Source organism: Ursus arctos, unplaced genomic scaffold, assembly GCF_023065955.2.
Source record: "Ursus arctos isolate Adak ecotype North America unplaced genomic scaffold, UrsArc2.0 scaffold_16, whole genome shotgun sequence".
Lineage (NCBI taxonomy): Eukaryota > Metazoa > Chordata > Mammalia > Carnivora > Ursidae > Ursus > Ursus arctos.
Window position 1 is genome coordinate 55,425,717 of NW_026622830.1, and position 24,703 is coordinate 55,450,419.

The window sequence follows — 24,703 nt, forward strand, 5'->3', positions numbered from 1 at the left end:
GTTTGTTCAGGTTTATGCTGTTGCTGTCAAAAGTATATGGGATGTAAGAGCCACTGTCCTTCCGTTCTCCCATGAATATTTGTTATACCAGATTCTCCAAGTGCTAAGAAAACCTAGTCTAGAAGATGCACTAATTCATCTCCTCCCTGGTGAAAAATTAAAGGTATTAGTAGATCCCGAAGCAAATTCACTTTGGGAAAACACACACACACACACACACACACACCCTCAAACAGACCTTCAATACAATAATAAGGGCAAAAGTATAAACTCCATTTGGAAACAGCACTTAAAATATTGTTTTGAAGGGCTTTTACAAGAACAGTATATTCTTTGAAAAGAGATTTCGGATCAACTGTTTCACTAATATTCACTTTACATAGGCAAAATTATATTAAATTTCAAATTCCAAACAAAAACTTTCAGGAGACAAATGAAATTATATGTGCTTTTATTCCTGCAACTCTGTCTCCAGAATCTTATTCAATTGTTTAAATTGCTGCTTTTTCTCATGTACAATGCAAATGAAGAGAGAAACACAGGAGACACATGTGAGATGAGGCGGGAAACACAGCTGCGAGGCACAAACAGGAGTACAGGAGGGAGCTGATTAGCTGAATAATGACCCCCCCCCAAAGATGTCCATGCCCTAATCCCCAGAACCTTTGAGTATCTTACCTTACCCGGCAAATGGGATTTAGAAGGTGTGATTAAATTCAGGTGTGAGAGGGAGCGATTATCCTGGATCATCTGGGTGGCCCCAATGTAATCATGAGTATCCATAAGGAGACAGGAGGATCAGACACAAGGCCATGGGAAGATGGAAACAGAGGGAGAAAAGGTGATATGATGAAGGGCCACAAGCCAGGGAATGCAGGAAGCCTCTAGAAGCTGGACAAGGCAAGAAAATGGATTCTCCTCGAGAGCCTCCAGAAGGCAGAGCCGCACACCTGCCAACACCTTGATTTTACCACACCGAGACTGATTTTGAACTTCTGACTTCCAGAGCTGCAAGGTCATAAAATGCATTGTTTCAAGCCACTGAAAGTTTGTCATTTGCTGCAATGGCACTAGAAGACTACTATAACAACTCACTGTGAGGCCTACTGAGAGTCTATACGATGGCGGTGACCATTTCTAGGTACGGCCATCTGCAGCGTGTGGCAGTGCTGGGCTGGACAGTTGTCTGCCAGAATCCACTCCCCCTCCTTAATGGAACCCCAGGGCTCTGTGTGCTTCCTCCCCTGCAGCCCAGGTGACTCACAGGAAGCTGGCCCCATCCACAGGACCAGGGAACGGTTCTGTTTCGTGGGCCATTCACATAGCCAGCTTCGAATCAGTCAGCGCCTTGTTACTGTGCCAGGAGAGACAAGTAAACTAGGTTGTCCCACTCAGACAAAAGGTAAGAGCTTTACAGAAATATCTGGGTTGTCTCTGAACACGAACAAGGAAGGCAGTGCCCCTGATGCTGGCCGCCGTCTTACAATCAGCAGGGAGTGGAAGCCAACCCTGCCAGAGGGAAAGGGCAGAGTAGGGAAAACTGTACAGAATCATGGAGAGAGTGTGAATAACCCACATTCTCTGCCAGCCCTGCCATGAGCTGCTTCTATAGGAGATTAAAATACTTCTTTTTTACCTTTAAGACACTTTGAGTTATGGAGTCTTCTTCTGTTAGGATGATACAACCATCCAAACTCATTCGGGGGTCAGACCGTTAGGACACTAAGAAAGCCAGATAATAAAAGTAGATGACTCACAAGTGTGAATGACCAACGAAGGAAAAAAACTGGAACCTTGAATCCGTGGTTAATCTGCTATTCTTGCTACTTTTCATCATCCAAATGTATTCTTCAAGAACGAGAAACTTATTTTCAGTGATGGTTTTCTGAAATTTTGAAACCAGGTAGGAAAAAGTCACAGCCTTTAAACAGACTACTTTGAATTGACTTAACAATCACACAAGATATAATGTAAAATTTATCAAAGAATGGGACTGTGTTTCTTATCTATGATTTCATACAAATTTTTGCCTACCTGATGGGTGAATAAAGGTCTCTCAGCATGGTCCAGAACTAATGGTGTTCCCTGGCTCAGTGAAATTCAGGGTCGTTTCTATTTTCTCTTCCGTGAACTTCTCTTTCATCTCCTTTTGTCTGTTTTTCAATCGGCTATTTGTCTTCTCATCGGTTTGTAGGCACTCTCTATATATCAGAGGCATGAACTCTTTTAACAGCTCTGATGTTACAGATGCTTTTCACCGTCTGTTGACCGAGTGTGGCTTTACTGTACCTTTTGACATGCAAACTTTTTCAAGTTTGTAAAGTAAAGTGGGACCTCATTTTTTCTGTGGCTTGCGGGTCTTATCTCTACCTAAGGTGGTCTACCACTTCCCAAATGTATATATTCCCCTAGATTGTCTACTAAATTCTTTATTATTTTTTTAATACTTAGACCTTAAATCAATTTAGGACTTAAATCAATCCGACATCTGCTTATGTATGTGATATGAAGCAAGGTTCTGAGACAGAGAGAGAAAGACAGACAGACTGACAGTTCTTTCAGCTCTGAGGGTTATAGATTAGATTCAAAATTCAATGCTACTCTGTCTCATTTTCTAGAAGGAACTTGTGGTTTCTGTCTGGAACTCTGATAATTTTTCTCTTAATTCCTTAAAGTCAAATAGGTTTATGTCTGTTTAGGTTTGTGTCTGTTTAGCTAATTCTCCCTGGGACTCGAAGGCCTTGTTAGTCTAAGGCATGACTTTTTTTCAGCTCAAGTAAATTTTGCATTAATTCAATGATCACTTCTGATTTTTTCTCCTTTTGTCCTCCTGATACTTGTAAGGTAGGTCTGGACCTCTCCTCAGATCTTATTTATTCATTTCTGATTTCCATTTCTTTGAATTTTTCCTCAGTGTTGTCAGATATTCCTTTGGAAAATCAATTTTGTTCTCAGCAGTGATCGTTACTGTTTACAGTTTACCTATTAAAATTTTAAACTAATGAATTTAAAGTTTTTAATTTTATTTTAAAGATTTTATTGATTTGAGAGAGGGAGAGAGAGAGCGAAAGCACCAGCAGGGGGAGAGGCAGAGGGAGAAACAGACTCCCCGCTGAGCAGAGTGCCCTATGCGGGGCTTGACTCCAGGACCCCGGGATCATGACCTGAACCGAAAGCAGACGCTTAACCGATTGAGCCACCCCGGCGCCCCAAATCTTTCTCTTAAAATCTTCAGTAAGTCTTTTGTTGCTCTTACTGCAATTATATCCCCCTCAGACTTCTTTGAAACGAAGTTTCTCCAGTTCTTCAGTCAGTTCTTATCAAAGCGGTGCTTCTCTGTGAAGATGCTCATTGTCACTCGGGTGTGTGTCACTCTTCCGGCTCAGGCCTAGTCACGCTTCTGGGAACTCCAGGGCATCAGCAAACTTGCTCTAAGTGGACCACACTTTGTGCATAAAACCGTGTCCCTGCCATGAAGCAGCTGCTCTCGAACTTCCTCAAGTGGTTCTGCTCTACCCAGTGCAAAGTCCCTAAGCAACTCAGTCTGCTGGGAAAGCCCCATTTGTCTGTGACCGAGGACCGCAAGAGAGGGAAGATACACCACGGGCCCCACACAGAAAGAGGTCTTCACTGAAGGCCTTGGAGGGAGACAGCCTTTTCTTGCAGGGATTCCATCATGGCATCCTGAAATCCTGAGATGCTCTTCCACTCCTTCCCCTGAGATCCCAAGAGGGCACTTGGCAGTCTCGCGGTCCTTCCCATGGCCCACCTCCATGATTCCCGAGGGCCTTCCTGGTGCTGGGGATTGGTGAAGGCAACCTGATCTTATGCTCTGAGGTCACCGGTACTTGATCAAAGGAGGGAAAATAAGAGGGGGCCAGGAGGCTGCACACCACAGCCACCTCCTCAAAATGTCTCCCTGGCCCCCAAGATCGCCTTGTCATGGCAATGTCAACAGAGCACTGCAAGTGCTACCTCAGAGCTCCCTCTGACACCTCAGCAATACAGAGAGAGCCCACCAATAAAACCAATCCCCATAACCAACATTCTTTAAGAACCAAAAACCCTAATAATCAATTACTTTGGTACGTGTTAGCATATTTTTACCTACGTAAAAGATAAGATGAATGGCATACCTGCATGATTTTGGGCAGTACATCAACTCCATTTTTAGTGTTTTGTGTTGTAGTTAGATACTTTTTTTGAAAAAGAAAGTTACAATCTATTTAATAAAAACAACGCGAGCTGCCATGTATGGAATTTTTGTACTGTAAATGTTTTCATCGTCTCGCGTTGTAGTAATGTACACTGGCTTTGGTCTCAAATGGGGGATGTCTGGAAGAAAAAAGAACACATGACTAGGTTCGTGAGTGTAACCCCCACGAATGGTTCAGTTTCTTACTGAGCACATATGTATTTGGTTGTATGAATAGCAACTAAAATTAAAGAACCAGAAATTATAAAAGATGACATCTTTTGGTAGACTTGTTTCTGATTCTGCCTTGCAACCTGACCAAGATGGGACGGTGGTCTACTGTTACTGTTTGCTTGTTACAGCAATGGCATAGAGCTATGGAAGTACCAAGCTAATGACTCTTTGTAACAAATTTGAGACATGACATATTATAATAGTAAAAATATTTTCACATACCTTATAACTAATTTAATCTCATTTTATGACTGAAATAAATCTAAAAGCATGTATAGACATTTTTCATCATTTTAGGTATTTTATTATTTTTTAAATCATTTTAGGTATTTTAACATCCAATATTACACTAATCAAATCCACAGGACTTAAGTTTTATATCCTTTTCCCTTTAGATGAATCCAAAGAATAGAATCAGTATAAACTACTTTATGTCTGAAAGAATTCACCTTTGAGATATCGAACACCACCACTTCCAAAGAATTAATAAGAAGTCCCTTTATCATTCTTTCTATTTCATAATCCATACAAAAAAATTACACGGTATTGGATTTGTCCAACTCTCTTACTAACTTTTATACAACTGGAGGTACCTGCATGAGGAAGACAAGTTCTCAACGAATCACTTTTAATTTCAGCATATTAAAGTATGCTATATGTTCCACAGTGAATACAGACTATTTTATAAAACCAGAAACAAGTTCTGAAAAAAATACCCACATATAGACAGCTAATAAATACATATCTCAGTACCTGGAAAGGTTAGTACTTCTACGTCTTCCAAAATGCATCAAGCTTCTGCTGTTTTCCCCTGATCCAAGCATGCACATGTGTGTGTATGTATATAAACACCCACAGACAACTGAATTAGTAGTCCACATTCCCCAGATGGATTAATGTCTTTTGTGACCTTCTCCCCTCCAACATTGTTCCTGATTATTCATTTTAACTAATTTTTGCCTGCTTTAACTGGGAGAGGAAAATTTGCCTCCCCACCCCGGCATCAATCTAAGGGATACTTGTGTCCTGTGAGCCTTCATTTCTCATAGAAGAAAAACTTTAGCAGTGAAATTAGAAATTTCCTTATGTTTCCTTCCTTTCCGGGGCTTACTCTCCCTAGGTTGCCCAGCTGCCCAAACATCGGCCCCTCCGTAAGAAGCTGTAAGTAGCACCTGCTGGATGAAAGATCCAAGATAAAAGAAAGGCCTACTATGGGCAGCTGCGTGGCCCAGGCTGGCCTGCCTCGCCACTGAGCAAGGTCTGGGGTCACCATACCCCACCACCTGGAAGAGAAGACTTAAGGAAACTTTATTTTAACATTCAAAGATTTGAAATATAATTACGCCAAAAAAAATCATGACACGTGTTGAACTCTTTCTGAGTACAGGAGCCACAGTTCCCCTTTACTACTATGAGCTCAGCTACAAATAGGTAGTTTGTACAAACAGGTAAAATCGTTTATTAGGAACCCTTAAACTTCTCATAATAAAGTGACCATTAAATATAAGAATAAAATGACTATCTTACTTAAAAATAAACAAAGGTCACTTTGTTTTGTCCCTGTGGACATCCTCTACACATGGCCCAATCAGTACTTCCCAAGTACAGGTTTGTGGATGTTTGTTTAACTTAGTAAATGATGGAAATAAATGAGGAAGATAATACTTTCGAAACAATGTAAAAAGAAATTTAAAACCAGTATCTTGATTCTCCTTATTCTTCCACTCCAAGCTTGCAGCCTTTGGATAATATGTGGGAAAGAACATACGTACATTTACATTTCAACTTAATGTCTACTAAACTGAAATGCTGTTATCTTATTAAAATTCCTATCCTAAATAAAAAAACAAGCGTGACAAATTATGGTGACAAATAATCTTGACAATCATGTAATGAAATCATATCTTTTTTTTTTAAAGATTTTATTTATTTATTCGACAGAGATAGAGACAGCCAGCGAGAGAGAGAACACAAGCAGGGGGAGTGGGAGAGGAAGAAGCAGGCTCATAGCGGAAGAGCCTGATGTGGGGCTCGATCCCATAACACCGGGATCACGCCCTGAGCCGAAGGCAGACGCTTAACCGCTGTGCCACCCAGGCGCGCCTGAAATCATATCTTAAAACTCAAATGATGACAAGAATGAATACCTTAAAACAAAGTAGTTAACTATGTTAAAGACATTTTTACTGAGAATTAAAAAAAAATCACCCAAAGATATCATGTTTTTAAACTTGCTCTACTCATCACGCCTGTATTTTTTTCCACCTCTCTATAATGATTTAACATTCTTTCTGCCCTTAAAATATTTAGTCAGATGTAATCTCTATTTTTTTTAACTCAAAAAGGGCCATTTATAGTAAACAGGAATTAAGGAAATAATCCCTCACAAGAATTTCACACAATGTTACATGGGTACGTGAAAAATCATCATCAGAAGGCAAAGCTACAGAAACTTGAAAAGTGCACTGTCTTTATTAAAAGGAATTCACAGGCTAAGATAAGCCAGGCCTGCCAGTCCAGCTACACCTGTCCCAGGTTCTTTTTTCCTTTTCTTCTCTTTTTTTAGATTATTTATTTATTTATTTGACAGAGAGACAGGCAGAGAGAGAGGGAACACAAGCAGGGGAGTGGGAGAGAAAGAGGCAGGCTCCCAGTGGAGGAGGCTGATATGGGACTTGATCCCAGGACTCTGGGATCACGCCCTGAGCTGAAGGCAGATGCTTAACGACTGAGCCACCCAGGTGCCCCTGTCACAGGTTCCTAATACTGGTTAGCACACAGAGTACTCTAAAGCAGAGCTTCCCGACCTCCTTCACGCCGTAGCCCACTTAGAAAGTGGAAACAACTGTGCAACATCTAAGGTCAAAGGATGAGGGGCTTTGGCTGCCCCTGGGCCAGAGGGGCTCCATGTCAGCAACCTGGCAGCAGTTCTCCGGGCTGAGCCAAGAGAGAAACTCTGCTCTGAGGACTCAGTAGAGAGAAGGGAGGGAAGAAGTGTGGGATGGACATGCACATACAAGTCTGCACACTATTCAGGGGGTTCACAGTCTACATAAAAATCCTCACCCTCTATCACCGGCATCCTTCCTCCAGTGGGATTCTGGGGATTATGTCATATCTGAGGTTGCACAGTTCATTAGTGACACATCTAGAATGAGACCCAAGTGCCCCAACACATTCAACTTCTCGATACTCCCTGCCAATTTCCGGGGACAGATGGAATACTCTACCACTTCTGAACAGGTGGAGTCTGAAATGCAGGTGCAATGGGCCAGTAGGGCCAAAATACACAGCTTCTAGAGGACAAGAGAATACTCCAGTCTGCTCTCGGGATTTTGGAGTCCTTGTGTTTCTGGTGCTGGATAAAGGAAATGGGAGAGGAGAGCAGACAAGATTACCCAACAGGAAAGAGTAGTCAGAAAGGGAGGCAAGGACTGAATCTTGAGGGACAGCAGAGAGAAACAGACCCCTAAAGAAAACTGGCAAGAAGAAAGGGAGGAGGAAAGAAGGAAGAAAACATTAGGGGAAGAGAGAGATCATGAAGCAGGGGCAGTCATTGTCAGATCACCTAAAACACTAAAGTGTCCTTCCTCTGGACTTGACCACTAGACTTGACTCCCCTTCTCAGCAGTGACAGGGAAGGGGCAGGTAGAAGTGAGTCTCAGGAGAGGAAGTGGACTGAGCAAAGATTATAACATCAACAAACTTGCTTGTGGAGGACACAGAGACTGGACAGAGTTCCCAGGAAGAACTCAGAGACAGAAGTGTTGGCTGAGAGAAAAGAATTCAGTAGTTTGTTTTTGAACCACATCAGAAATGTAGACTAGGGGAAAGGGATCACCTACTGAAATCATGAACTAATGATCATAACTCCATATTCAGTTGGTAAACATCAGAGAAAGGAACATGTGACATCAAGTTGGTCTGGGCTGGTGGCACAAAGAGATACCTCCATATGCTTTTGCCCCATCTTCCGGCCTGCCCTGCCTATTCCTGATCTGCCCATTCAGCTTCTAGGCCTGCCTCCTCCCCGATCCTGCCTTGCTAGCATAGGATTAGGGGTCAGGAAGAAGAAAAGAGGCAAGAGTAGATGAATATACTATGAAGGAATACAAAATATATATGGGTCTCTGCCCCACTTCCTGGCATAGGGCCCCTAAAACCCTTGTAATTTCCTAAGTGATAAGCGCACGAGGAGCTCTTTTGTTTTAATAACACAACTCGTAGAGGTTTCGTGGGCTCCCAGATGGCTCCTGAGTGAGAGGGCTGGTCACCAGGAAGACCACGCCACGATTAGAACTTAGAATTTTCGGCACCCCCATCCCGACCCCTCCATTCCTCCAGACAGGGGAGAGGGGCTGGAAGTGGACCATGTCTATGTGAGGAAGCCTCCATAAAAATCACAGTAGCAGGGGTTTCAGGGAGCTTCCAGGTGAGTGAACATATCCACGTACCGGGAGGGTGACAGCTCCACAGGAACAGACATTCCTGTGCTTGGGACCCTCCCAGACTGTACCCCTTGTGTCTCTGCATCTGGCTATTCATCTGTATCCTTTATCATATCCTTTAATAAGATGGTCAATGAAAACAAATGTTTCCCAGAGTTCCCTGAGCCACTCTAGCAAATCAGTCAAAGCTGAGGAGGAGTTGTGGGAACCTCTGATTTTTAGTCAAGTTGTTCAGAAGCTGTGGGTAACCTGGGGCCCTCCTACTTGTGACTAGCACCTGAATGTGATGGAACAGTCTCATGGAACTGAGCCCTTAACCTGTGGGATCTGACGCCATCTCAAGGCAGACAGCGTCAAAGCTGAGTTAAACTACAGGACATCCAGCTGGTGTTGCAGAGTTGTCTGGTGAGGGGAAAACCCAAACATTTACTCACCGTAAGTGCTAGAAGCAAAGTGCTCTCTGTGAATGTGGTAATAATATGAAAGCGATGGAGAACTGAATTTTTTTCCTTTACATACACACTCACACAAAATGGTATGTATGCCAGGTCTTTGCTGATGTGAACTGACACATATTCTATTTCTAGCAAAGTATCACAAAGAATCACCTCAAGGAAAAAGCAAAGATACAAAATATGGATAAGCAGGAAGAAAAGAAGCAATGTCTTCTCTTTCCCATCAAGAGTAAGACCATTACCGAATTATCCATGATTCTGCTCTTACGTGAATAACCATATATTTCAACAGTATCTGAAGAAAAAAGCGTGTTTGGTCCTCAGTGATCTTTTCCCCTCATATGGCTGGCAGGAGAGGAGTGATTTCTTCTGGATATATCTCTGCTGCAGAGTGGGGAAAAAAGGAGAGCTCTTTCACCAAAGTTAAAAGGACTTTTTAAAAATGGCCGCTATTGAAATACATCTGCTGCTCCGTTGGAACCTGCTCACACTGTACTCCAGGCCACTGCGCATGAAGGGCTTCGAAATACGGTACAAATGTCCATGACGCCCCCTCTCCCTCTCTTTCAAATTCTGCTTTGGTCAGCCTAAGATCAAGTACCTGTCATTGGGCAGTCAAGTGATATGCATTAATAAATCAGTGGCCCTAACTGCCAAGTTTCTTGAAAACTCACAGGACTCACATGGCTGCCATTAATACTCCCAGGAGGCCACTACTGTCCTTCCATGAATGCTGCATGAAAATACAGAGCTGGCCAAAAAGAGCCTGGGTGAGCAGATGAATGTCCACTCATGAAACAATCATCATGAGGACAATAAACAGTAGTTCAGGATGGTGGATTTAAATCTCATTAACAGCCACGAAAACACTCGACGCACCACGTGTCTCTACTTCTTGCTATTGCCAACATTTGTCCCCTCCCTTCCATTCCTGTTTCCACCACTTCAGTAAATTTCTCCTGTCATCATTTCATATAAAATAGGCTCTGATTCTTCCAATTCTAATGTCCGTAAGACTTTACTGTGAATATGAGCAGGGAGTAATTCCTCCTTTGAACCCATCTATGAAATAAAGATTTCTATTCAGGATAATGGCAAACCGAGGAATTCCTCAATGTAACTTCAAGAGTCATTTCAACCTGTAAGGTCTGCTAATGCTACTCACCATCAGCCACACTAAGGTTAGGACTGATGAGTGTCTCCAGCGTACAGGGCCCTCGGGATGACATGATCGCTGGGAAACCAGTTCATTACTGCTCTATGGTGTATTTGAGAGGTGTGAAAAGAGCAAGTTCTGAGAGTTCTCATCACAAAAAAAACCTATCTTTCTTTTCTTTTTACTTCATTTTTGTATCTCTAGAGATGATGGCGGCGGACGGAATTTATTCTGGTGATCGTTTCACAGTATACGAAAGGAACATCATTACGCCAGGTATCTTCAACATACACAGTTCTGTATGTCAAATGCATCAAAACAACTGGAGCAAAAAAATATTTTAATATTCATAGAGAGCATCAGGAAATGGGACGTGGTAAAAAGAATGTCACGTAAACAAAACTGAAAACAGCAGAACCGAAAGCCAGTAGGTTATACTAGGGGTTAAAAACTTCAAGCCATTGGCATAAAAAGTTGATTCTGAAATTAAAAATCAGTGAATTAAAATTAAAGCAGATGAAATAGAATTTTAAAATGTTGTTCCATTTAACAATTTGTCAAAGAATATAAAGTCTTAATAAGTGACCTCAGATAGTAACTTTTGAAAAAACTGTTCGTGTTTTGGAATATTCTGATTGTAAGCTTCCAAGTGGGCACAGAATGAGAACATTTTGTTTGATCAAAGTCGCCTCATGGAAAATGGCTGAAGTAAAATGTCTGAGATGGGACCTAAACGAAAGGATATAAATGGCTAGACGAGATTGTCCCGTGTTCGTTTCTCCGTATTTGCAGTTTACATTTATTTTTATGTCGTTAAGTCCATGAAGTTCACAGAGTACATTCTAAGTGTATTCCATGCATTAACACATCTCCAAGGGCAAGAGAAACAAAAGAACAAATGAACTTGTGGGACTTCATCAAGACAAAAAGCTTCTGCACAGCCAAGGAAACAGTCAAAAAAACTAAGAGGCAGCCCACGGAATGGGAGAAGGTATTTGCAAATGACACTCCAGATCAAAGACTAGTATCCAAGATCTACAAAGAACTGCTCAAACTCAATACACGGGAAGCCAATAATCAAATCAAAAAATGGGCAGATGATATGAATAGACACTTTTCCAATGAGGACATACAAATGGCTAATAGACACATGAAAAAATGTTCAAAATCTTTAGCAATCAGGGAAATTCAAATCAAAACCACACTGAGATACCACCTTACGCCAGTCAGAATGGCAAAAACTGACAAGGCAGGAAGCAAGAAATGTTGGAGAGGATGTGGAGAAAGGGGATCCCTCCTACATTGTTGGTGGGAATGCAAGTTGGTACAGTCACTTTGGAAAACAGTGTGGAGGTCCCTTAAAAAGTTAAAAATTGAGCTACCCTATAATCCAGCCATTGCACTACTGGGTATCTACCCCAAAGATACAGACATAGTGAAGAGAAGGGCCATATGCACCCCAATGTTCATAGCAGCACTGTCCACAATAGCTAAATCGTGGAAGGAGCCGAGATGCCCTTCAACAGATGACTGGATTAAGAAGAGGTGGTCCATATATACAATGGAATATTACTCAGCTATCAGAAAGAACGATTTCTCAACATTTGCTGCAACATGGACGGCACTGGAGGAGATAATGCTAAGTGAAATAAGTCAAGCAGAGAAAGACAATTATCATATGGTTTCTCTCATCTATGGAACATAAGAACTAGGAAGATCGGTAGGAGAAGAAAGGGATAAAGAAGGGGGGGTGATCAGAAGGGGGAATGAAGCATGAGAGACTATGGACTATGAGAAACAAACTGAGGGCTTCAGAGGGAAGGGAGGTAGGGAATGGGGTAGGCTGGTGATGGGTAGTAAGGAGGGCACGTATTGCATGGTGCACTGGGTGTATATGCAACTAATGAATCATCGAACTTTACATCAAAAACCAGGGATGTACTGTATGGTGACTAACGTAATATAATAAAAAAATATTATATTAAAAAAAACAGAACACTTTAAATCAGAAGCAGGATGACCGTCTTTGTTGTGTCTATTTACCCACGTACTGGAGGGCCGGGCCAGCAGTGTAAGACAAGAAAAGACTGGCAAGCTTGTCATTATTCACAGACAATGACTGTCCACCAAGAAAACACACAAACAAAAAATCTGCAGACAATACGCTGGAATTAAATAAATCATACATATTCACTTAATCCAGCAGTGGGAATGGAATGAATGAACTTGAGCTAAACTCACAAACAGGGATAAATCTCAGAAATACCGTTGAATGTGAACAGCAAGCCACAGATGATTATGCACCACGTGAGACCATTTTTATTATACTCAAAACCAAACAAAACTGCACAATGCATTGTTTAGGGATACGAGTACTTGTGGTAAAAAACCATTTTTAAAAAAGAAGGGTAACGGCATAATGCAGAGGAGCGGCTGCCTTCAGAGGAGAAAAAGAACAGGATCAAGGAGAAGTAGCTTCTACTTCTTAAAATGAGGGGGGGGGGACGGTGTCAAGAGAAGGGGCTTTAGAACTATGCCTCATAACTTGCATATATGTTATAGATTCTTTAGTAAATGTTCAACTGCTACATAAACCAGACAATTTAAATTAATGGGACAGTTCAAACAAATGATGGATACATATTTAAGTGACAGGCTTAATTAAAGCTCCTGGTAAAGACAGCTCCTCTGTACAAATTTCATTCACAGCAGGGTTACCACAGGAAACACAATAACCACCATAACATAAACAGTGAATCAATGTCTCTTACTCTGGGGAAGGAGTACAGCCCTTTAAGGAGAGAAAGGGGAACCACAGTCACTGAGGGCCAGCCAGGAGCCAAGTACTGGGCAGGAGGTCTTCAGATCTGTTTTATTCCACAAACCCAAAAAGCCCCTGGAGAGCTTTCTCCCCTGGCCTCTCCCTCCAGCCAGCTCTGCAACAAATATACATTAGGCCTTCCTTTTATCGTCATAAAGTTGATCGCACACCAGCCTAAGCACATGTCTCTTCAAACCATGAATAATTTCTAGATAACCAACAATTAACTTGCAGAACCTACAATTTAGTTCTAGTGTAGCTCTCAAGGTATCAGTAATCTGGCCGCTTGTCTAATACATGTGGACAAGAGAGACTGTAAGCTTAATAGACCAAGAACCACACCCAAACACACTGTTCCAACTTTGAAAAGAATATGTGATCACACACGGACACACAGACACATACAAAGATTGCAATCTCACTAGTAGTCAGGAACAACATATTAAAAACAGTGGGTTTTCAACATGTCAGTTGGCATATATACACACACAAAAAATCATCGCCAGTGTTGCTTAGGGAAATTTACACACAACTTCCATAAAAGTTTCCATATAAATTTATATGACCTTCAATTTGGTCATATCAGTAGTTTAATGTGGATACATTTCCATCTAAGAACTTCACATCTAGGTAACCATACAGGAAAAATTCTCCCATATGTTTGCAAAAAAATTAAAAATCACAAGAATATTCTTTGCAGCACTGTTTTTAAAAGTGGAAGGAAGGAAATACATGTCCATCATTTTTTATGTCCTCAAGTAAAATTAAAGAGCTAAAGTACCACATTTTCAACAAGAATCTCAAAAGCTAAATGAATTTAACAAAAACTTACCTCAAAAAGAGGATGGAGTCCAGCTCCTCCCTTTCTGACTTCTTATTCCCTAGAATGTATAAAAAAAAATTAGTTATCATGACAATGTGTACATTTTAAGATATTAAAAATTATGTTATCTTGGGGGCGCCTGGGTGGCACGGCGGTTAGGCGTCTGCCTTCGGCTCAGGGCGTGATCCCGGTGTTCTGGGATCGAGCCCCACATCGGGCTCTTCCGCTATGACCCTGCTTCTTCCTCTCCCACTCCCCCTGCCTGTGTTCCCTCTCTCGTTGGCTGTCTCTATCTCTGTCGAATAAATAAATAAAATCTTTAAAAAAAAATTACGTTATCTTGAAAACACTGAAGCTTGAACACACACTCATTTATTCAAAAACTACCAGGAGGTAGCGTGGAACCCCTGTTGGGAATGTAGATAAACACCCAAGCCACAGCACCTGAGTCCACACCTAGCAGAGCCATTCTTCACTAGCTGTTTAACCACAGCCTCCACGTTTCCCAAATCACTGTCAACCTGTGGAATGCAATTTATTTGTTTCTCAATTACTTATGAGCTCAAATTATGAAGGAATGCACAGCAGATGCAAAGAAAGAGTTCTAGCTTTTTTGATGTGAAGAGGCACAGAGCAGTCATAACTGAAAAGCCACGCATGTCTTCAGGTCACGTGCACTGTTCTTTCGATAGTGACAATAAGAGAAAATACAAAACCTACAGCAGCCAGTTGCATTTATTGTCCAGTCTCTCTGCCGGGGGCCCTGCGCTAAGGGCTTGTCATTCAGCCTCTAACTTGGGAAGTGGTAACCTTTTCTGCAAAGGGCCAGGGAGTGTATGTTTTAGGCCCCTCTTGTAATCATTTAACGCTGCCACGATGGTGCAAAAGCAGCCATGGGTAACATAAATGCACTGGTATGGCTGTGTCCAACAACTTATTTGTCAAAACGAGCAGCCAGTTCTAAGTTGTGGACCCCTGATCTAACGGAATGCCCACAGCTCTAGGAAGTAAGGTAAGATGGCATTCATTCATTGAACAAATACGAAAGAATGTCTCTGTGTCAGAGATTCTTCCAGGCCCTGAGGATACAGGAGTGATACAAAACACAAAAAACCATGCCCTGAGGAAGCTTATATTCTGGCAGTAGGAGGCATTCAGTAAATGAGAAAACCAAGAGGAAAGGCTAATGGGGAGTGCCCAAACAGGCAGTATTCAATTCTGACCAGGGAAGTACACCTTGCTGATAAGATGACATCCGAGCAAAGATCTGCAACAGGTAAGGAAGAGAAACACATGGACATTTGGGGGTAAAGAAATAAGCCATATGGACATTTGGGAGAAATTTGTTCCGGGCAGAGGGATTGGACAGTGCAAACTCCTTATGGCTGAGCAAGTCTGGCATGGTCAGGAAACAGCGAGAAGGCCCTTGAGTCTACAACGAAGGGGGAGAATTGCTACAGGTGAGGTTAGAAAGCGGGTAGGGTAAAGGCTGGCAGGTAGGTGGGGCTTGAGGCCATCGTAATGAGTTCCACAACTGGGAAGCTATTTGAGGGTGCAGAGTCATATTTTTAAAGCATCACTCCAGCTGCTCTTCTGAAGAGACTCTGGCAGGGACTGGGGGGGGGGGTGTAGGTCACAAGTGTGGAAAGGGGAAGACCATTTCTGAGAATAACTGCAATAATCTGCGTGAGGATAATGGGAGCACCAGCAATACCAGCACAGGCAGTGAGAAGAGGCCAATGACTCTGGATGTATTTGAAGGTAGAGCCAATAAACTCGGGTTTTGGCCTAAATAACGGAAGGCTGACGTTATCATAAGATGATTTCATGATTCACAGCAAACATTTTCCTTCTTTCTGTTGTTTTGCTATATTTTCTTCCTGGTATTCCAATCAAAACACAAATTGTATTAAAAGAAAGAAACTTTAAAATCTCAATCCTAGTTTTATTGGTTCTTCATGATGATTCTTCGTAGTAGACTGCAAGAATGCAGAGTTTTCCTCTCCTAGCAAGAGATGTCTATTTCTCTATGTGCATCAGAGAGGCACGGAACTTGTTCTGGTCAATGGGACATTAACAAACGTGAAGCAAGCATGAGTTTGAAAAACCTTAGGCACCAGCTAAGCTTGGAACCCTATGGCCAACATCGAAAGGAGCTCAAGATAGCCTGCAAGCATGGAGTGCCCTGGTCAACAGCATGCCAACCACGAGACACGTAAATGAGGCCATCTACCACCAGCCGATGTGAGAGGCATGTGCAAGCCTAAACCAGAACTGCCCAAGAAACCCAGAAAATTGTAAGCAAAATGACTGGTTGTTTTATTACGGCACTTAGCTTTGGGATGGTTTGTAATGCAATCCGTTATGCAGCACAAACTAACTGATACACTCTTCAACAACTACATTTTTTTCTAAAAGGACAGAAAGAGCAAAAGGGGAAAGAAGGAGGGACAGAGGAGCTTTCAAATGGGGTTTTTTGGTTTAAGGCTTTTTCTTTTTCTTTTTTTTTTAAAGATTTTATTTATTTATTCGACAGAGATATAGACAGCCAGCGAGAGAGGGAACACAAGCAGGGGGAGTGGGAGAGGAAGAAGCAGGCTTCCAGCAGAAGAGCCTGATGTGGGGCTCGATCCCATAACGCCGGGATCACGCCCTGAGCCGAAGGCAGATGTCCAACTGCTGTGCCACCCAGGCGCCCCATGGTTTAAGGCTTTTTCTTAAAAAAGGGATTCTAATATCTTTCTTTGCTATTTTGATTACCCATAATATCACACTTTTTTCCTCTACACACCTGTGAAAAAAAGTTAAGTGGAGCAAAACTAGGAAACAGGGTAAAAGTCAGATTGTTTCCTATTTGAATTTTCTACCAATTTGGAAAAAAATTAAGCTCAAGATTTACGTCAATTTATAACTCACAGGGGAAAAAACTGAGCAATTCATTGAAAAACAAAAAACAAAACCCCTTGTTGGCATCCTTGGGCACGTGCCCGTATTTGATTGATGACCGTCTAGAAGCCGGAGCATTCTGTCAGACTCTGAGCCATCTGGTCTGTGTCCGAGACCACCACAGCGCCTCGCACCACGTTCCTTCCCCTCCATGCCTGATGTCTGCCTTAGGTTCTGCAGAAGCAGTCAGGACACCCATACATTCCTCTCTGCATCCTCTTCTGTATACCTGACCCTACATCAGCCCACATCCCCACCATCGTGCACCATCAGTTATCTCCGTTTAGTCAGCCTGCAAACAGTAAATGCAGCCTGTAAAGCCCTCCCCTGACCACGCTACGCCTTGAGTTACAGTCCCCTGTCTTCACCATCACACTTTCTAAAAGGGTATTCTTGTGTGTAGCCTCCAGTCTCACCCCCACTCACTCCATCTCTCTGCTGGCTTAGGATCCCCCCACTCACCTAGATTTTTCTTTCAGTGCTCAGTGACAAGCTCCTTGATGCACTACCACTTCCTAATCCAGCTGCCCCACAACTTTTGCATTCTTAAACGTTGCCAACATTTCATTCCTTGAAATTCACTCTTCTCTGGCTTTCTGTGACAAACTGCTTTCCTGGCATCGAAGCCCCTTCCCAGCTTCACACACTGCTCCTTTATCTTTCCTCTTTATCTGCCCAATAAAAGAAGCAGTTACCCCAAATCCTTAACTGTCACTCTATGAAGAACACATCCCTTGGCAACAGCATGATTGCACCTCTCTTCTCCCACGCTCCCATTCCTACATTTTTACTGCCCAGCCAGAACCCACATCTGGGGTGTCCCACGGGCACCACAACTCAGACTGCCCAAAGCTGCACTCATCCTCCTACCTCCCGAACCTGGCTCCCCTCCAGAGTTCCCACGACTGTTGTGGCAGTTTATGAACCAGACTCAACATTCTGAAAGCCTATGTGCATCCCTATGCCCACGGCAGCATTACTTAAAGCTGAGATATGGAAGCAGCCCAAGTGTCCACCAACAGAAGAAGAAGTGGTACATACATACGAGGGTATATTACTCCATACCATAAAAAAGTACGAGATCTTGATATTTATAACAGCATGGAAGTACCTAGACGGTATTATGCTAAGCGAAATAAGTCAGAGAAAGACAAGTGCTGTATGATTTCACTCACATGTGTAATCTAAAAAAAACAAAACAAGTGAATAAGCAAGCAAACAAAAAGCAGAATCAAACCTATAAATACAGAGAACGAACTGATGGTTGTAAGAAGGAAGGGGGTAGAGGGATGGGTGAAATGGGGATGGGGAGTGTAGTACAGGCTTCCAGTTATGGAATGAACGAGTCACGGGGATGAAAGGCACAGCATATTGAATACAGTCAGTACTACTGTAATAGTGCTGTACGGTGACAGATGGCAGCTACGCTTGTGATGAGCAAATCACTACGTTGTACATCGGAAACTAACGTGATACTGTGTGTCAACTCTACTCAAGTAAAAGAAAGATTTTTTTATAAATAAGACTGAGGTAGAAATAAGTGTGCTAACATGTAAGGATTTCCAAAATAGACTACATAAAACAAATAAGAAGGTGATGACGGCAGCTAATATTTACTGAGCACATATTATGTGCCATACTCTGTCCTGAAATCCCAGGATACATGTTAACCTGTTTGAGGCTGACAGGAGAAAGCTGAGTCAGAGAGAGGTGAAGTCACTTGACCAAGGAGCAACAGCTGGGAGAACAGCACCAGGATCCAAACCCAGTCTAGCTCCCCAGGCTACACTATCCTGTCACCTAAATACAGAGCAGACTGTGCAGTGTGACATTACTGGCTTGATTTTTCAAGGAATATTTTACACAGGTATATAAGAGATAAAAATCACATCTCTTCAAGTTACACTGAGCCAGAGATCAAGACTCCCTCAGGTCTTTCCATTAAGAAACACAATATAGGGGCGCCTGGGTAGCGCAGTCGTTAAAGCGTCTGCCTTCGGCTCAGGGCGTGATCCCGGTCTTCCGGGATCGAGTCCCACATCGGGCTCCTCCCCTGGGAGCCTGCTGCTTCCTCTCTCACTCCCCTGCTGTGTTCCCTCTCTCGCTGGCTGTCTCTCTGTCACATAAATAAATAAAATCTAAAAAAAAAAAAAAAGAAACACAATATAAAGTACAAATGGGGCCTTAATTTGGTCGGTTCCTGAAATTGAGCCAACCACTGGCTTCTCTTTGCAATCATGATATAGATAAATTAATATGACCCTGACCAATCAACATTTTCCTGTGCTCATTCTTTTCTGGCAACTGGCAGATCTATCTCCACGTTTTGTCAAAATCAGGGGTACTTTTTTTTTTTTTTTTTTAAGACAAAGAGAAACTGTGTGCACACCGGGGAGGGGGGGGTGGAGAGCAGGAGCAGAGGGAGACTGAGAGAGAGAATCTTATGCAGGAGCCCAGCACAGAGCCCATGCGGGGCTCAATCTCACAATCCTGAGATCATGACCTGAGCTGAAATCAAGAGTCAGACGCTTAACCAACTGAGCCACCCAGCCATCCCAGGGGTACTCTCTAATATATCTGCTTCTTGCCTCTTACTGAAATTTGGGGAAACACAGCAAGTCCACCTCCATACTGTTACAAGCTTGGGCTGCTGTGTGGGCCCCGCTACATGGCCCCACAGCAGTCTAGCTTTCCTGTCCCATGGCCGGCAGTGTTCCCAGCCTGTCTTATCACTGCTTGCTGCCACAATAAGGACAGACACGGGCCACATGTGCCCACCTTCTGCAAAACCTGCTTCTGCCACGGCTTCCACAGCTACTCATTTCGCTTGTCCAGCACCACTTCTTTCTCTTACCTCTTCCCTTTTCTGTCTCCAGTCACTGCTAAGAATTGGGGCAAAGGATCACACGTTTTATAAAGTAAGCCAAAAGAAAAGAAAGGCTTTACAAAGAAAGGTCCTGAAGTTCAACTCAGGTCACTCCCTTGCTTGTCCTCCCCCTGGGGCTCCCCATCTCACCTTAGTTAGAGAAAAATCCCAAATCCTCAATGAGACCTACAAGCCCCACCTGGTCCTACCCTTTCCTCCCCCACCCACAACTCCTCCAACTCTACTGACTTCCATTAGATTCTCAAGCCTATTTATGACTCAGAGCCTTTGCACTTACTGTTCCCTCTGTTTGGAACACCACCCCATAAATAATCACCAAGCTATTCCCTGCTTAACCCGATCTTGACTCTAACCCCTTTTCAGAGAGGTCTTCCCTGACCCTGCTGCCTAGACCAGCGTACACATACCCCATCAAGCTTCATTTTTCTATAATCATTACCTGAAATTATACATTTACTTGTTATTTATTGTCCATCTGCCCGAATGAATGAAAAGCTCATTAAACTGGAGGTTTATTTGGCACACAGCAAACCCTCAGTACCTACCTGTGGAATGACTTAAAAAAATGTATACTAACACAGATAGAATTCAAAGAGTGGTAAATCCATTTATTACAAGGAAAACCCTTACTCCCCTCAAATTCGATAAATCCTCAAATATAACTCCCACAGTCTTAAGTAGAACTTATAAAACGTCATGTAAAGTTTTCTCAATGCCCGAGGATTATCAACACAAAAGTCAATGCCCTTGTGATATATACATGGGCATGAGCAGAGATACGAGCAGTACTATTTTGTGTGGGAATGTATCAGAATGCCTTTCCAGAACCACTTTCTCAGGAATATACGAGCCAGAATGAGATTCCATTTCTAGGAACGGGCAAATGATATCCAGGCCGGCCAAGCAGAGTACCCCATCTCCCACGGGAATGGGCCCATGACCCAAGTAAAGCCAATCAGCATGGTCTCAGGACCTGGGGCCCTAGAGCAGCCACACTCTTCTCAAGGGTCACTAGCTTTCAGGGACCATCTCTCCTGCACCTGGAAGAGTCAGCCTGAGAACGAAGGAAAACCACAGAAAGGAAACAAATGGACATAGAACCAAGAGTGGAAGGAGTATTTTTCACCAAGAGGGAGGTCAAAAAAGAGAGTGGAGGTGAGAATGGGTGAGTGTCCTGGACTCCACTTACATCCCTATCAACAGTCATATGTACTTAAAGCCAAATGTTCCCCTACAGTAGTTGTGTGTATCATTAAATCTCCCCCTTTTAAGTTAGTTTGAGTTTCTGCCACTTGCAACCAAGAGTCCTCACTCATATAAATATGCTCAACATATACAGCTGACCCTTGAACAATGCAAGGATTGGGGCTATCTACTCCCTGCATGCAACTTTTGACTCCCCCAAAACTTAACTCATAACAGCCTACTGTTCACCAGAAGCCTCACCAATAACATATACAATTAACACATATTTTGTATGTATGTAATATGCACATGATATGCTGTATTCTTACAATAAAGTAAGCTAGAGAAAAGAAAAGGTTATTAAGAAAATCATAAGGAAGATAAAATACATTTACAGTCCTGTACTGTTATTATCAAAAAAAAAAATCCACATAGAAGTCGACCCATGCAGTTCAAACCCGTTGTTCAAGGGTCTATTGTACTATCACCCTGGTGGAGCAGAATGATTTTTAGGAGGAAAAAAAAACCTCAGCTGGTTAAACACACAGAGCTGGTTGCCAGGGGCTGGAGGGAGGAGGGAATGAGAGACTGCTTAATGGGTACAGGGTTTTCTGTTGGAGTGATAAACTGTTCTGGACCTAGACAGAGGTGGGGTGATTACACAGCACTGCAAATGTTCTGAATGCCACTGAATTGTTCACTTGAAAATGATTAATTTTATAGTATGTGAAATTTACCTCAATAAACAAAATTTTAAACGTGAAAACAATGCTGCAATGCATTTCTTAATCGCCTTTAAGTAAACCTATCATCATTTCCTACAAAAGGAAATTAAGTCAAATGATATGTACATTTTTTAAGACCATTGGCACATACCAACAAATTACTTTCCAGAGAGATCATACCAAATCAGAATCCTATCAAAGGTGTATTGGAAAGCAAATACAGATAACCGGGAGGAATCATTAAGGGAAGAAACACACAACAGCAACTTTGCTAAAATCATCGGTAGATACTTTTTTATTTGTAAGTTTATATATCCTAGATAACTGAAGTGACATTTAAAACATTGGTTCTTGTCATTTCTTCATTTGTGACATATATATGTATATTTTAAACATCTGTTCTAATTTCTCCTATTAATATGTAGGAGCTCTCTATGTACTGAGGTTATAACTACATCCTCTCCTATAAATTTCAAATATTTTTCCAGTTCGTTATTTACTTACTTCGGTTAAAATGATGTGTCTGTTTGGGTACATATTTATTTAAGGAGCGGGAAGAGAGGAATGGAACCATTCTTTCCAAAATAAATAGCTGCAACCTGACACACACACACACACACACACACACACACACACACACACACACGAGGTGATATTTTACTTCTACCCCAAAATTCAGCATAAGTTCTACTACATCAGCCGAACTAACCCAAACACATCCTTATCTTACCAGATATGAAGTCCATGGAAAATAGAGGTCTACACTGTTTGTTCCAGAAGTATGACCAGACATAAATAAAACACGTTAATCCCTTTAAAAAGTTGTAACGAAGCAACATATGTCATCTGTTCCCCTCTCTTCTATGCTGTCTTAAAAACACTATCAAAGATCTCATTGAAAGAATTTTTACTACTTATAACCAGTCCTTTTGGGGGGATAGTGACTCAGTTTCGGTTTCTGCATATTTAAAATTTTACAATAGTGTCTCTGCAATTTTGTTTCCATGAAAGAAGCCTCACCCAAGGCTATCCTTACCCACAGCCCTCTGGTCCGGCTGCCCCTCTCCCCGGACCTCTTTTCCCAACCTCTTCTCCCTTTTGTCCACACAAATAGTCCTTTCTCACAGCTGTTCCCCTCGGGATCAGACGGTAGGTCTGATAATGAGTGCACGTACACAAGGGAGAAGGTTAGGGGGCTCCTTCAAGAGGCCTTAATTCTCGGTCTCAAATCACTAATGACGGGAACATCTGGCTTGTGAAAACAATCTTTGGTGCAGGAAAGCTTTTAGAAAATTTTCAAAACATCAGGTGGCTGCTACTCCCCCACAGACTTACACCCGTCTATTTGGAAATCACATTTTGGGTTTGTTTGCTTTTTTAATAGTTATTTATTCTAGACTTGGATTGCAAGTTCTGGCATCCCCAACACTGTGTATAGCCCCTGGCACCTATTCTGTCTGGATAAAAAATAACTGCTAAATGAACTAGGGAACTCTGGAGCCAGCTGCCTGGGTTCAAGTCCTGACTCTGTCACTTACCAGCTGCATAACCTTGAACAAGATTCTTATCCTCTCTGTGTCTCATCTGTAAAATGAGGATAATAATATTACCGATCCCATTTGGGAGGATTACATGAGTTAATCCATGTAAAAGTATTTCTGGCAGTGTTTGGCACCTGGAGAGTGCTGATTAAATGCTAATTACTACGATTACAAATAAGGAAGTATGTTACCAAAAGGAATCAAGATGAACAAGAAGCTCTTCATGTTCTCAGTGTATTTATCAACTAGTAGGTGATATCCTGCAGACACAAAGCCAAAGGCCATCAACGCCAAACGCAAAGTTCCAAATGCTGTGGGAATTCTGAGGAAATAGCACTTCAGGGCGGAGGGATAGATCGAGTTTATGTGGAAGATGGAGTGTGCTCGTGCTGTCTCCCGGAAGGGTTTTAGACGGTAGGATGGGCAACACCTTCTGGGAAAGGGACGGTGTGTCACTTTGGGCTCTCTGAGAAGTAGACACCAAGACAGGATTACACATGTAGGAGACTGACTGGGGGAACTGCCTGTGAAGGGAAAGGGGAGAGACCTGAGAAGGCCTGGAGAGGATTCAACCACAGTGCAGGTCTGACCCCCAGCGAAGGAGAGGGGGATGGAAGGAGGGTTGGGGAGGAAGAGTCTCAGACTCCAACTCAGTCCTGAGAAGGTCTTGACCACACCTATGTGGAGTCCTTAAGCCAAAGTCACCCTTCAGAGGCATGTGGCTCTTGCATGAGTGGACCACATTAGTACTCCTGCTTGCTCAGTAACTGCAAGTAACCCGAGAGAAGCCTAGCTTTGGCTAAGCTTTGGTGGTGAATCCAGAGGGCAGCAGCCGGAGCTATTAGTCAGTCATGATCCCCACAGCAGAGACCTGAGTGGCACATTCTCACGGCTCCCACGCTTGGGCACAGGCAATGTCACTAGTACCTATGTGTCCTTCAAACCATGGTTGAAGTTCAGTGAATATGTGCCATCACTTAAAATCAAACACAAGACAACATCAAAGGGCTCCTTATCTTTTAAGCTAAACCGTGGTTGCAATAGCGAAATTACGTATTTACTGTTAAAAATTACAACTACTTTTAAAATATCTCTCAGATGTGGTTTCAGTTTCTAAAAAAATATAAAAGACATAAAAATGGTTATGAAATATCTCTTTTGTAAAAATCACAGTTAAAAACTTGAAATGGGCATTCAGAACTAAGTCAGAAACAAAGCCTAAGAATCTAAAAGGTAAGTCCTTTCTGAACTGGTAGCTTAAGGCAGCAGATTGATCCAATGAGAATA

The 24,703-nt window shown here is 42.4% G+C and overlaps 1 long non-coding RNA gene across 13 annotated transcripts in view; it reads right to left on the reverse strand.

Moving 5' to 3' along the window:
* LOC125281962 (uncharacterized) overlaps positions 1-24,703 on the reverse strand; it is a 96,678-nt gene that overhangs the window by 18,376 nt on the left and 53,599 nt on the right. For 7 of the 13 annotated variants that reach the window (XR_008959556.1, XR_008959566.1, XR_008959558.1 and 4 more), the window contains 4 exons: positions 14,142-14,190; positions 9,575-9,716; positions 4,137-4,335; positions 1,758-1,885 (listed from right to left, as the gene is read on the reverse strand). This is a non-coding gene — a long non-coding RNA (uncharacterized LOC125281962). Of the gene's footprint in view, positions 1-1,757; positions 1,886-2,034; positions 4,336-9,574; positions 9,717-14,141; positions 14,191-24,703 lie in introns of all 13 variants that reach the window. The other 6 variants (XR_008959567.1, XR_008959557.1, XR_008959560.1 and 3 more) reach the window with 5 other exon arrangements.